Raw genomic sequence first — 13,340 nt, forward strand, 5'->3', positions numbered from 1 at the left:
ATATATTTATTGCAATGGTAATTTCTTATCTATTTACATGATAATTTCCAATGAAACGGCTTTGATGGTACAATAAAAGCAGGTATTATATATATAGTAGGTATTACAAGAACTATTAATACTTACTTAGACAATAGATATTTTTTAAGAGATGATTTAAAGGAAGGGAGCGTAGTCTTTGTTCGGATGGGTGGGGGTAAGTTGTTTCACACCTTCACACCATATTTTATGGAAGTCTGAGACTGAGCGGAGCGCAAGGGGTGGTCTTAGTAGCTCTGGGTGCCTAAGTTGTATATCTGATTATTCCGGAACTGGAAATAATTATTGTCAAGCAAGTGATTGATAGATTTGTAAACAAAGAGGGCACAGCAGTAGGTGTTAATATCTTCGAATCTAAAAATTTTCAATTTAGCAAATTTTTTGTTTGAGTGATTTTTTTTACAAGTACTGTAGGTCATTGTCCGTACAACTCTCTTTTGTGCACTCACCTATACCCAAACCTATATTTGAAGCTTCTCAGCGAGTTCGAGATAATGATGGATATCATATATTAACTGTCCAGTCAATAACATTCAAATAATTCACACACATACATTCCGTACATTTAAGCACATTGAGAACTCATTCACACGCATGTACATAGAGGATCTTAAAGCACATGAGCACCGATAACATGCACAAACGCACTCACCCACACATACACACATAGGCTACACACAATTTTCGTTCTTACTGAAACATGACGGTCAAGTAACAGGGTTGGTGGTACAGCGGTGAAATTTATAAACATTAACCCACCACACCTAGGTGAAGGAAACGTGGGAAGAAAATCCAACATGTTGGAGAATTTTAACTAAGGGAAGGGTATACGGTAAGTGGTATGTGCAAGGAAAGGGAAGTTTCGTTTAGGGACGAAGACAGTAAGTGGAAGGAAGTTAAAAGTATAAGGGATTACGGGAGGAAGAGAGAACATGTGTGAAGAAGGTAAAGCATCTAGAAGGAATACAACTTATACAAGGAAGTCAAAATTATAAGCAATTGCGGGAGGAAGAAGGTAAAAGTATTTGGAAGGAATAAAAGGATAACTGAGTGAGAGAAACAGATTCACACAGATTCAAGTAACGGTAACACGTCCACACAAGGCATCATTACTAAGACGGCCCCATCCAATCATGATTTCTCTTAATGACTTCACATCTAGTCATCACGTGTCCCATCTAACGTGCTGAGTCATGTGACATCACTGTTGTCATGAAGTGGTCATGTGGTATTATCCTGACATAATCTACCACACGTTGGGTGAAACAGCAGCGTCTCATATTGTATAATTTATTAACATCATAATTATATTGCTTCGTGTAGTAGTATCATATGTTGCTACATGTAAGAACATAAGAAAATAAGGAGTCTGCAATAGGCCGGTTGGCCTCTGCATGGCAACTCCTGTCGAGAATTACTACCACTCTATCATCCATGAATCTATCTAGCCTCCTTTTGAAACTTTCCAGAGTTCCCGCACTTACTACAAAGTTGCTAAGCTTGTTCCACTCGTCCACCACCCTATTTGTGAACCAGTTTCTTCCTATCTCCCTCCTAAACCTAAACATATCCAACTTAAATCCGTTGCTCCGAGACCTATCCTGCTCGGATATTATAAGAACTTTATCTATATCCCCTTTATTGATTCCTTTCACCCACTTAAATACTTCTATCATATCTCCCAGCACTCTTTGTCTTTCTAGGGAATGCAAGTTAAGTTTCTTTAACCTATCCTGATGTAGTAGTGTTACACGTCCTTTTATATATAAACATTGCGTGATGTTTCAAGTAATAACTGGGACAACTTCTACGGCAGAAGGGACCTTTATGCTCGTAACAAGGCTAATAAAGTATTTGGGTTCATACAAAGGAGTGTTAGTTACAAGACTAGCGAGGTCATCTTAATATTATATCTAGCTCTGGATTACGAGCTGGATTACGCAGTTCAGTTCTGGTCACCGTATTACAGAATGGATATAGAATCATTGGAAAGAATCCAGAGGAGAATGACAAGACTAATCCCGGGCATTAGGAACCTTGAATACAGAGACAGGTTAAAGCATCTTAATTTGCACTCCCTCGAGAGACGTAGAGTGAGGGGCGACATGATAGAGGTGTATAAATGGAAGTCAGGGTTTAACAAAGGGGACATTACGAAGGTATTCAAACTATCCAACCAGGAGCGAACCAGTAAGAATGGTTTTAAATTAGACAAATTTAGATTTCGGTGTGAAATAGGTAAACACTGGTTTGGAAACAGAGTAGTGGATGAGTGGAACAGTTATCAAATATCATCATTAACTCGAATACGCTGAATAGCTTCAAACATAGGTTGGATGCTTATATGAGCAATAGGGGTTGGGTATAAACGGGACTGCCCAGTATGGGTCAATAGGCCCGCTGCAGTTTCCTCCAGTCTTATGTTCTTATGTTCTCAATATTTTCACATGCTTCTTCATGTTCAAATATTACGTGATGCCTGTTGTTGTGAGCCTATCTCGTCATGCAATGCCATTACATTTTGTGTCCTGGTAGTGACATTTACGTTAAGTTTAGTTGTAACACCATATGTTGTTCACCACTTGTTCAAGGGATTGCATTAATGCTATTCTTTTGTCATCATATTACCTGTGACGTGATGAACGTGGTTCGCCATATGACGGCGGGTGATAACTCATGCTGACGTCAGCGAATTATAATTATTTATATTTGGGTTCAACTATTGTGGATCACACGGGGATGTTATATCGTTTAGGTGTTTTCATGACGTCCAGTTTGCACATGAAGAAGTGCAAACTGAAATGCTGCTCGTATTATAGGAGTCTTCTCTCTCGGCTTACTGTTGCAATAGATATAATATGCTCAACATTGCTAATGGAAATGAACTCTAGGTGAACACGCAAAAAAATCTCAAAATATTTACGAAGTTCTGAATTTATATATAGTATAATACTGTATACAATAAGTGAAATATAATTTATAAGAAATTGTTGAACTTATGGTGCCTAACTACTAAAAATCAAAATATTGTAAATGTAAACAATTTATGTCGTAACGTCACGTTGATGAGGTGACGTCAGTATAGAGCATCACGTGGTACAGTACAGCGCAGCACAGTTATGACTCACACGGTTGACCTTCCGTACTGCAGGTGTGGCCGCACAAACTTTCCAAACAACAGTTTTCCCTTAAACTCTCACAATCGCCAAATTATTTTATCGTCTTAACATCGCGCAAGATACTTGCATTGCAAATTACACTTTTTAACATTACGTTGTTCCTCCATTAAGATGTAAGCCAAAGTCTGGGACAAGCAAATGATTGGAACGAATACTACGGAGTGGCAGGGTGAATTGGTGGACGGTGCGAGGCTAGAACGTAGTCGTACTCGCACACACATGGTGGTGTGTACTACTGCTACATCACCACACTGCTTACTTACAACTTTACGTACTACAGTACAGTGATAACAAACAATAGCGTATAATTTCTGAAATGTTTAGAATTAAGAGTATACACCTAGTGTGAACATTCTGAGTGTAAACACAGCGGTATAGGTTATGGCGCCAAACCTTAGACAGATTTAGGTCAGCTGACAGTCACGCAAGGTAAATGGGTGAGGGGGAATATAGAGAAAAGGTGGATAATGTGTGATTTGATGTAATTCCTTTGGGGGATATTTTTTTCATTTCACATGTATACAGTACAGTATGTTGTGGTAATTTGTATGATAGGTTACGTTTGATTAGATTATTCAGCTACATCTGGGAAAATTTCATTAATCTTGAAACTGTAACTATCCTATTCCAATCCATTAATGAGTTGGCCTAATATTAGAAGATATTTGGAAGAGATTTGGATAACACCACATTTACGGTACTGGGAAAAATGGCACAGGAAAAAATGGCACAATTTTCATACCAGGAAAAAATGGTACAAATTACACTTCGAGCTCACGAACCACAAATGAGCTAACGAGCCTATGTTTGAAGCTATCCAGCGTATTCGAGTTAAGGATGATGTTTGATAACTTGTTATATCACCTTTGTTTAGCCTTGACTGCCATTTAAACACTTCGATCATATCACCCCTCACACTACGTCTCTCAAGGGAGTGCAGATTAAGATGCTTTAACATGTCTTTGTACTCAAGGTTCCTAATGCCCGGGATTAGTCTTGTCTTCTCTGAATTCTTTCCAAGGATTCTATATCCATTCTGTAGTACGGTGACCAGAACTGAACTGCGTAATCCAAGTGCGGTTTCACAAGCACGAGATATAGTTTTAAGATGACCTCTCTAGTCTTGTAACTAACACTCCTTTGTACGAACCCAAGTACTTTATTAGCCTTGTTTCGAGCAAATACACATTGTTTATTAGGTTTAAGATCCCTACTTATCATTACTCCTGTATCTTTCTCACAGTCGGATTTCTCTATAACATCGTTGTTCATCTGATATCTGGTTTCTCTATTTGCATCTCCTAGACTAAGTACTTTACATTTGTCCACATTAAATTTCATCTGCCATTTTTTAGACAATTCGAAAAAATTATTTAGATCTTCCTATAGTTTTGCTACAACACTCGTTGGAAATCTTAAACAATAATATGCATAAGAAAGTGGGATACTGCAGGAGGCCGACTGGCTCATACAGGGCAGATCCCTTTCACACCCATCCCAGCACTTCCATGTGCCTATCCAACTTCGTCTTGAAGCTCCCTAGCGTCCCCGATCCTAATATAGCACTTGGTAGCCTATTACACATATCCACAACTCTATTACCAAACCAGTGCTTGCCTATATCCTTTCTGAATCGGAATTTATCTAATTTAAAGGCGTTTGTTCTAGTTATTTCGTTATTACTGAGCTTCAGAACATCTTCCATTTTACCCTTGTTAATCCCACTTACCCACTTGAACATCTCTATCATATCTCCCCTAACTCTACGCCTCTCTAATGAATGCAAGCCTAAGCTTTTCAGTCTTTCTTCATATGGAAGGTTTCTAATATTATGGATCATTTTTGTCATTCTTCTTTGTACTCTCTCCAAAGAATCTATGTCCATTCTATAATAAGGACACCAGAATTGAACCGCATAATCCATGTGTGGCCTCACTAATGCTTGGTAAAGTTTCAAGATAACGTCAGCAGTTCTGTTACTCACACTCCTAGATATGAACCCAAGAATCCTGTTTGCCTTGTTGCGAACGCTAATACATTGTTTTCTAGGTTTCAAGTCGTTGCTAACAAATACACCTAGATCTTTTTCACAATCTGAGTTTTCTATTTCCGTGTTACCTAGTTTATACTTAACGTTTGTATTCGTCTTCCCTATCTGTAGTACCTTGCATTTATCAGTATTAAAATTCATTTGCCAGTCTACTGACCACTCATGTAAGGTATCTAGATCTCTTTGAAGGTGTTCAATGTCACTGTCTGAATTTATCACTCTCCCCATTTTGGTATCATCTGCAAATTAACTAATCCTACTAGTTATACCTAAATCAAGATCATTAATGAATATAACAAACAGCAGAGGGCCTAATACAGATCCCTGGGGAACTCCGCTTTTGACCGCACCCGTCTGACTTAAATCCATTTATGCTGACTCTTTGTTTCCTACCAGTTAACCATGACCTAATCCATTTTAATAATGATCCACCTATTCCATGTGCTTCTACCTTCCTTATCAATCTCTCATGAGGGACTCTATCGAATGCTTTACTGAAATCTAAATAAATTATATCATATGACTTATCATTATCTACCGCTTCATATACTTCTGAGAAAAAGCTAAGCAAATTTGTGAGACAAGAACGTCCCTGGGTGAACCCGTGCTGAGAAGAATGAATTAAGTTGAATGTTTCAAGGTGGCTTCTGATTTTCGTAGCAATAATTGACTCTAGCAACTTGCCTATGATTGACGTGAGACTAATGGGACGGTAATTTGATGCAATTGATTTATCACCTTTTTTGAAAATCGGAACTACATTTGCAAGTTTCCAAACTTCTGGCACTAGGCCCGATTTTAATGACTTATTAAATAAAACTGCTAATGGATTACTCAACTCATCTCTACATTCTTTTAATATTCTAGCATATACCTCGTCTGGACCAGGCGATTTATGAGGCTTCAGTTTGTTAATTTCTTTAAGCACATCGTTACTAGTAATATTGATATTCATCAACATATTTTCTATACTGTCTATATACCTTATGAACTTCTGGAAACTGTGCTAGGTTTTCATTTGTGAATACGGAGCGAAAATGACTATTTAACATACTACACATTTCTAACTCATCATCAGTCATTTCTCCTGTCGTAGTTTTAAGGGGACCTATTGTATCTCTAACCTTTGATTTATACAGTTGATAAAAAGCTTTGGGGTTATTTTTCGATTCGTTTGCTACCTTGATTTCATAATTTCTCTTTGCTTTCCTAATTTCTGTTTTTACCTGTCTTGTTAGGTTCTGATAGTAACCAAGTAAATGATTTTCGCCTTTCTTAACTTTTCTATATACTCCTTTCTTTTTCCCAAGAAGATCTAAGAGTCTATTATTCATCCATTTTGGTTGGTTCCGTATCGATCTGAATTTTCTTTTAGGGATGTTTATTTTGAGCATTATGGATTGTTGCAATAAATTGTTCATAAGTAGAATGTTTTAGTTATAGGTAATAATGTTTTATGTTATGACGTTGATATAACTCTCAAGTAGGTTTCAGTAACAAACGTTTTAAAATTTTAGCGAAAACATGCAGTGGCGTAGCTAGAATGTGTGCCGCCCGGGGCGGCCCTTGAGTTTGCCGCCCCCCCCCCCGTGCCCCCACAAAAAATACATATTGCACAGTGACTCACTCTTATATATATATATATATATATATATATATATATATATATATATATATATATATATATATATATATATATATTAAATAGTTTGTGTACCATTATAATATTACTGTACTTTCACATACTCAAATATAGTATGCTTTAAATACACACCAAACATACTTAAACTTTATAAGTAACAGTTAAACAAAAAGCAAAAACGACATATAGGATAGGGAAAAAAGTAAAAAAGTGTAAAAAATTAGGACCATCTTTATTTCTGAAATGAAAACTACAACTTTCTAACCCTAACCTAACCTAACCTAACCCAACCTAACCTAACTTAACCTAACCCTAACCTAACCAATAATTAACCACAGAGAAGAACAGTATATTTTACCCTCAACTATTTAATTATGTCCGTAACTTTTGAAAGCCCTTACTCTTGTCAGACAAAAGCCACCCCAATCAAAGTAGGGGGCTTTTGTCTGGGTGGCTTTTGTCGGGGGGGCTTTTGTCTGTACCCCAGTGAGGATAGTGTCTTAGTATAAAATCGCAATGCTGTGAAACAAAATCTTAATATTTAATCTCAGTACCGCAGCAAAAGTCACATCAATATTTTTTAACCAATACTTTAATATTTCTTACCTTATAGTATTATGTCTTCCAACGAAGTAAATAACTGGATCGAAAACACAAGAGAACTTAAAAGTCGTCTAGCCTCCCCTCGTCTTGTCACGATGGAGACTTGTGCAGAACTGAAGTGAATTGCTTGTAACTGGTGGATTGGTCGGCTGTACATGAACTGATATGACCCGAGACTGCATGGTTTTGCAGCTACTGGAGACGTTAATCCTTCCCTTTGTATCGGCGGCAAGTTAATCCTCGTCGTGTCTGACCTAACACCTGACCCACACCACATGAGCTCACTGGCGTACTTGTTTGAAGTTGTTTCCTTAATCCTCAACAGGTTACAGGTTGTGTGTGTGGCGGGGGGGGGCGCATAGCAAGGGTGTAGCTCATGACGTGGCCGTGATGATGTGGGTCAGGTGTTAGGTCAGACACGACAAGGATTAACTTGCCGCCGATACAAAGGGATGGATTAACGTCTCCAGTAGCTGCAGATATGGGTGATGAGCAGACCCAAAAGTGCCGCCCGGGGCGGACCGCCCCCCCCAGCTACGCTAGTGAAAACATGTAAAAAAAATGAATGCCATTTTTTCCTAGTCTGATGATTATGCCTTTTTTCCGGTGCCATATTTTCCTATTGCCATTTTTTCTGTGCCATTTTTTCCTACACTCCACATTTACATGCCATTTAATGACAGAATTTTATCACAGATATTTCACAAATTGTGAAATGCGCGCACACACACACAACAAGCGATGTGTTAATCCGTCTACGATAGGAAGGCCTGGGACCACACCTCACTCATATAACACCATCTGTGAGGGAATTACTACACCACGTCAGGTCCCTCATAACACCATATGTGAAGGAGTTACTACACCACGTGAGGCCCCTCATAACACCATCTGTGAGGGAACTACTACACCACGTGAGGCCCCTCATAACACCATCTGTGAGGGAATTACTACACCACGTGAGGCCCCTCATAACACCATCTGTGAGGGAATTACTACACCACGTGAGGCCCCTCATAACACCATCTGTGAGGGAATTACTACACCACGTGAGGTCCCTCCTAACACCATCTGGGAGGGAGTTACTACACTACGTGTTTGCTGTTCAACACCTACAATAATCTGTATGTTCACTGTATGTTCCTTTACCTTTCTCTAATGAAGGCTTTTGTTAAACCACCAATGTATGTAATAAGTCATTTATGTCCAATGTATATTTTCAGCCTTCGGGCTGCAGAACTTTTTGAATAAACCGTCATTTATTATTATTATTATTATTATTATTATTACACATTTTATAGATGTTAGATTTTTTTACGAAATCGGTTATTTTGCAAAATTAACGGCATGCATATTGGTAATTTTGCAAAATAACTTACAAACAGGCTAACCAAAGTTAAAAAAGAACAGGACCACTTAACTGTGTATTTACTATCTACACGAGCCATGCTAACCTAACCTAACCTCTCACTTAACCTAACCAGGTTAGGTTGTCTGTTTATAAGTTATTTTGCAAAATTACCAATATGCATGCTGGTATTTTTACAAAATAACCGGTTTCGCAAAAAAACGTAACATAAAAATTCTTGAATCTGTAACTAGCCTGTAGGGGTATCGAGATATTAAAGTTGTCTAGCACTCAGGATGGAAGGAAACTCTAATGTGGTTTTCTTGTATAATATATATATAAGTTATATGATAGACAGTCTGGTGCTGGAGATGCCGTGTGGTGGGGAGCAGCTCAGTAGAAGACGTTCGGGAGTATCGTGTTGAAGGAGGTAGATGTGCAGGAGCTTCGTTAGAGAAGGTGTTGCCTGTTGCTGGCCTCCTGGTTGAATGAATTGTTAACAGCGTGGAGCTTGCTGGAGATGTTGCTTGTTCAAGAAATATGGTCAGAATGAATCTCAAGGGAGAGACAGAGCTTATATACCCCGCAGCAGCCGCTATGAGTCATGGTGGGAAAACCCGAGAAGTAGCCGGTGAATAGTTTCGTTGCTAAGATACGGTAACATCTGGGGACAGCTCTCGCCTGGTTGCTAGGGGAGGCGGCACATTGGAATGCGGATACGCTTGGTGGTGGGCTGCTACGCAGTTGTAGTGGAAAATTCCACTACAATACTCCCCCTCCCCTCCAGGCGCGGCGGGATGCTGGATGTTGTCAGGGTTGTGTCCCACACATAACACATACCGGGCAGGTGTATGTACGACTCGACCGCTACGTGTAACAACTCCGTCCAGTGACACAAAACTTGTGGGAGAATGAGGAGGAGAAAGAGGGTTTGGGATTAGAGGAGGTTGTACAAGCAATGGTTGTTGTGCTCCTGCTGCTGCAGGGGCTGCGTCAGGAGGAGGGTCCATGGCAGGAGCAGGTTCAGATTCTATGACAGGAGGAGGGTCTATGACAGGAGCAGGTTCTATGATAGGAGGGAGGTTTATTACAGGTTCAGGTTCTATGACAGGAGCAGGTTGTACATGAGGGTGAAAAGAGGGTGCCCAGAAATGTCGTGGGTGTGGTGTTGCTGCCGGTGGTAACTGCGGGTGGACTGGTGCAGGCGTAGTTTGTTGATGGTGCTGCTGGGCTGGGGGCCCGACGGGTAAGGCGGCCGGTTTGACTCTGTCTATGCTGACGGTGTCATGTCTGCCATTCCGGATAATTGTCAGGAACAGGGAGTTCTTGGAGTATGAGGCCTGAGGGGGATGTCTTGTATGCTGCCAGGTCTTCGTCTTTCTCTTGAGCCGCGGCTAGCTGCCCATAATCAATGGGTGGAGATGAGGGAAGAATGGTGGATATACAACGAGAGAGGGCGTCGGCGATCTCGTTGTGGCTGCCTTTAATGTGTTGGACGTCGCTGGAGAACTCCGAGATGTAAGCCAAGTGGCGCAGGACACGAGGTGTATGTGACTGGGAAGCTGAAGCGAAGGCGTGGACGAGGGGCTTGTGATCAGTGAAGATGGTGAACTGACGGGCCTCGAGGAAGTGTTGGAAATGTCTGACAGCCAAGTATATGGCCAGGAGTTCTCGATCAAAAGCGCTGTACTTGAGGTGTGGTGGTTGAAGCCGTTGTGAGAAGAAAGCAACGGGCATGAAAGTTCCGTTGATCTCCTGCTGTAAGACGGCGCCCACTGCAGTAGAAGAAGCGTCTGTTGTGAGAGTGGTCCGGGCGTTAGGTGCGGGGTGGGCCAGGAGGGTGAGGCGTGTGATGTGCTGTTTGATAGTGGTGAATGCCGTAGTAGCCTCTTGAGTCCACATGAGAGACTTGTGAGACTTCTTTGGGCGTCCCTTGAGAAGGTCGTGTAGGGGGGCTAGGACGGTGGCAGCTTTGTCAATGAAGCGGTGGTAGTAGTTGACTAAACCCAGGAACTCCCGGAGTTTCTTCGCCGTTTCAGGTTTGGGGAACTCCCTAATCGCGGTTATTTTCTGTGGTAGGGGTTGTATGCCACTGGGCGAGGCTCTGTGACCGAGGAAATCGATAGCCGAGGTTCCAAAGACGCACTTAGCAGGATGAACTTTCATGTTGTTGTTCTGCAGGCGTTGGAGAAGGAGTTGTAGGTGGTGGTGGTGCTCGGCAGGCGTCGAAGATGCGACGAGGATGTCGTCAATGTAGACGGTGACAAAATCGAGGTCGCGAAGCATATGGTCCATGAACCTCTGGAAAGTCTGTGCTGCATTGCGTAAGCCAAAACTCATGAAAGTGTACTCGAAGAGTCCGAACGGAGTGGTGATGGCTGTCTTCTGGGTATCTGCCGGCGCTACTGGGATCTGGTGGAAGGCACGCTCCAAGTCGATCTTCGAGAAGATAGTCTTGCCATGAAGTTTGTGGTGAAAGTCCTGGACATGCGGAATAGGGTACCTGTCAGGTTTGGTGACGAGATTCAGGGCTCTGTAGTCGCCACACACCCTCCACTCGCCGGGTGTTCGCTTAGGAACCATGTGAAGAGGCGATGCCCAGGGACTCCTTGAAGGGCGAATGATGCCGTCTTGCAGTAGTTTGTTGAATTCTGCTTTGGCTGTGTACAGGAGCTCAGGGCGCAGGCGGCGAGGGCGTGAAAAGACTGGTGGTCCTTTGGTTTCGATGTGGTGGAAAATTCCCGACGTAGGTGGTGGGGGTAGGGAGACTCGGGGTGAGAAAAGCTCCTTGAATTCGTCGAGCAGGGAGAAGAACTCGTTGGAAGGCGCAAGACAGGTGATAGCGTCCATGTGTCTGGCACGAGAACCCTGGATCTTGCGTGCTGTAGGCTCATGAATGAGGCATAGATGACTTGGTTTGACGCCGAGCTTGTGGAAGGTGAGGAAGTCGAAACCAAGGATGGGTTGAGACACGTCTGCTATCACGAATAACCAACGCAGAGCCTTGGGCAGACTGAGGTCTAAGGCGAGGGTGCGTACGCCGTAGGAGGCGATGGAGGTACCGTTGGCAGCGAACAGGTCATACGAGGGTTGCTTTGACTTGTCTCGAAGTGAGGGAGGGATGAGGCTGACAGATGAACCGGTGTCAATGAGGAACGTCTTGCCGGAGGTGCGGTCGGTGACGCGCAGTAATGAGACGCCTGGAGGGACGGAGGCCGAGGCGTCTACCAGCCTCCGGTGTTGCCGTTTCCCGAATAGGTGCAATAGGGCTCACAGTTTCGAGCATAGCGGCCGAAAGTCTGGTGATACCAGCAGAGGGTAAATTTGTTGTGCTGGGGGTTGGCTGCTGTGTGTCGGAACTTGTAGGGCGTAGTGTGTGAGTCAGGAACCGGCGCAGCAGCGGGTATGGAGGAGCAGAACTGCTCAATGGTGTCCATCCTGCGGTTCAAAATTTGCAACAGGTCCTTGATGTCTTGTGAGGTATTGCTCGGCTGAGGGGTGTTGACCCGGCTTACAAGTTCGATGGTAGGTACTGGTGTGACCGTGGCGGCAAGGGGTGCAGCAGCGCATTCGTTAAAAATTCTATCTGCCGCGGTTGCATATAGTTCCGGTGTCGTAGAGTAATCTACTGCGGACAGGATGTTGCGTACTTCTGTGGGTAGTTTTTGTGCGTGAAGCTGGCGCAGGATAGAGTCGGGGAGTCTGTCCGTGTGACGGGAGTTCAGCCGACACATCTCCTCCCATAGACGTCCCGGGGTTGAGTTCCCGAGGGAGGTAGAGGATAGATCTTGCAGGAGATTGGGGCTGGTCTGTTGATAACACGTCTTCAAGGCAGCCCGCAGGGTAGCGAATTTGTTGTGATCTGGAGGGTTGGAAATGGTTTGTGAGACCCGCGTGGCCACTTCCGTGGGTAAGGCACAAAGCAGGGCGCAATACTTTTGTCCGTCGGTAGCTCGTGAACCGGCGAGGGCTGCTTCCACATGGTCGAGCCAGTCCTCGACGTTGTGGTTGAAAATCGGCAGAGAGATCCGTTCGTCCTCCATCCCGTGTGAGTGCTTATCTCCGGGAGTCACCATTGTAGGGGTATCGAGATATTAAAGTTGTCTAGCACTCAGGATGGAAGGAAACTCTAATGTGGTTTTCTTGTATAATATATATATAAGTTATATGATAGACAGTCTGGTGCTGGAGATGCCGTGTGGTGGGGAGCAGCTCAGTAGAAGACGTTCGGGAGTATCGTGTTGAAGGAGGTAGATGTGCAGGAGCTTCGTTAGAGAAGGTGTTGCCTGTTGCTGGCCTCCTGGTTGAATGAATTGTTAACAGCGTGGAGCTTGCTGGAGGAGATGTTGCTTGTTCAAGAAATATGGTCAGAATGAATCTCAAGGGAGAGACAGAGCTTATATACCCCGCAGCAGCCGCTATGAGTCATGGTGGGAAAACCCGAGAAGTAGCAGGTGAATAGTTTCGTTGCTAAGATAC

The sequence above is a fragment of the Homarus americanus genome, unplaced genomic scaffold (genome assembly GCF_018991925.1).
Source record: "Homarus americanus isolate GMGI-L3 unplaced genomic scaffold, GMGI_Hamer_2.0 scaffold39675, whole genome shotgun sequence".
Taxonomy (NCBI): Eukaryota; Metazoa; Arthropoda; class Malacostraca; order Decapoda; family Nephropidae; genus Homarus; species Homarus americanus.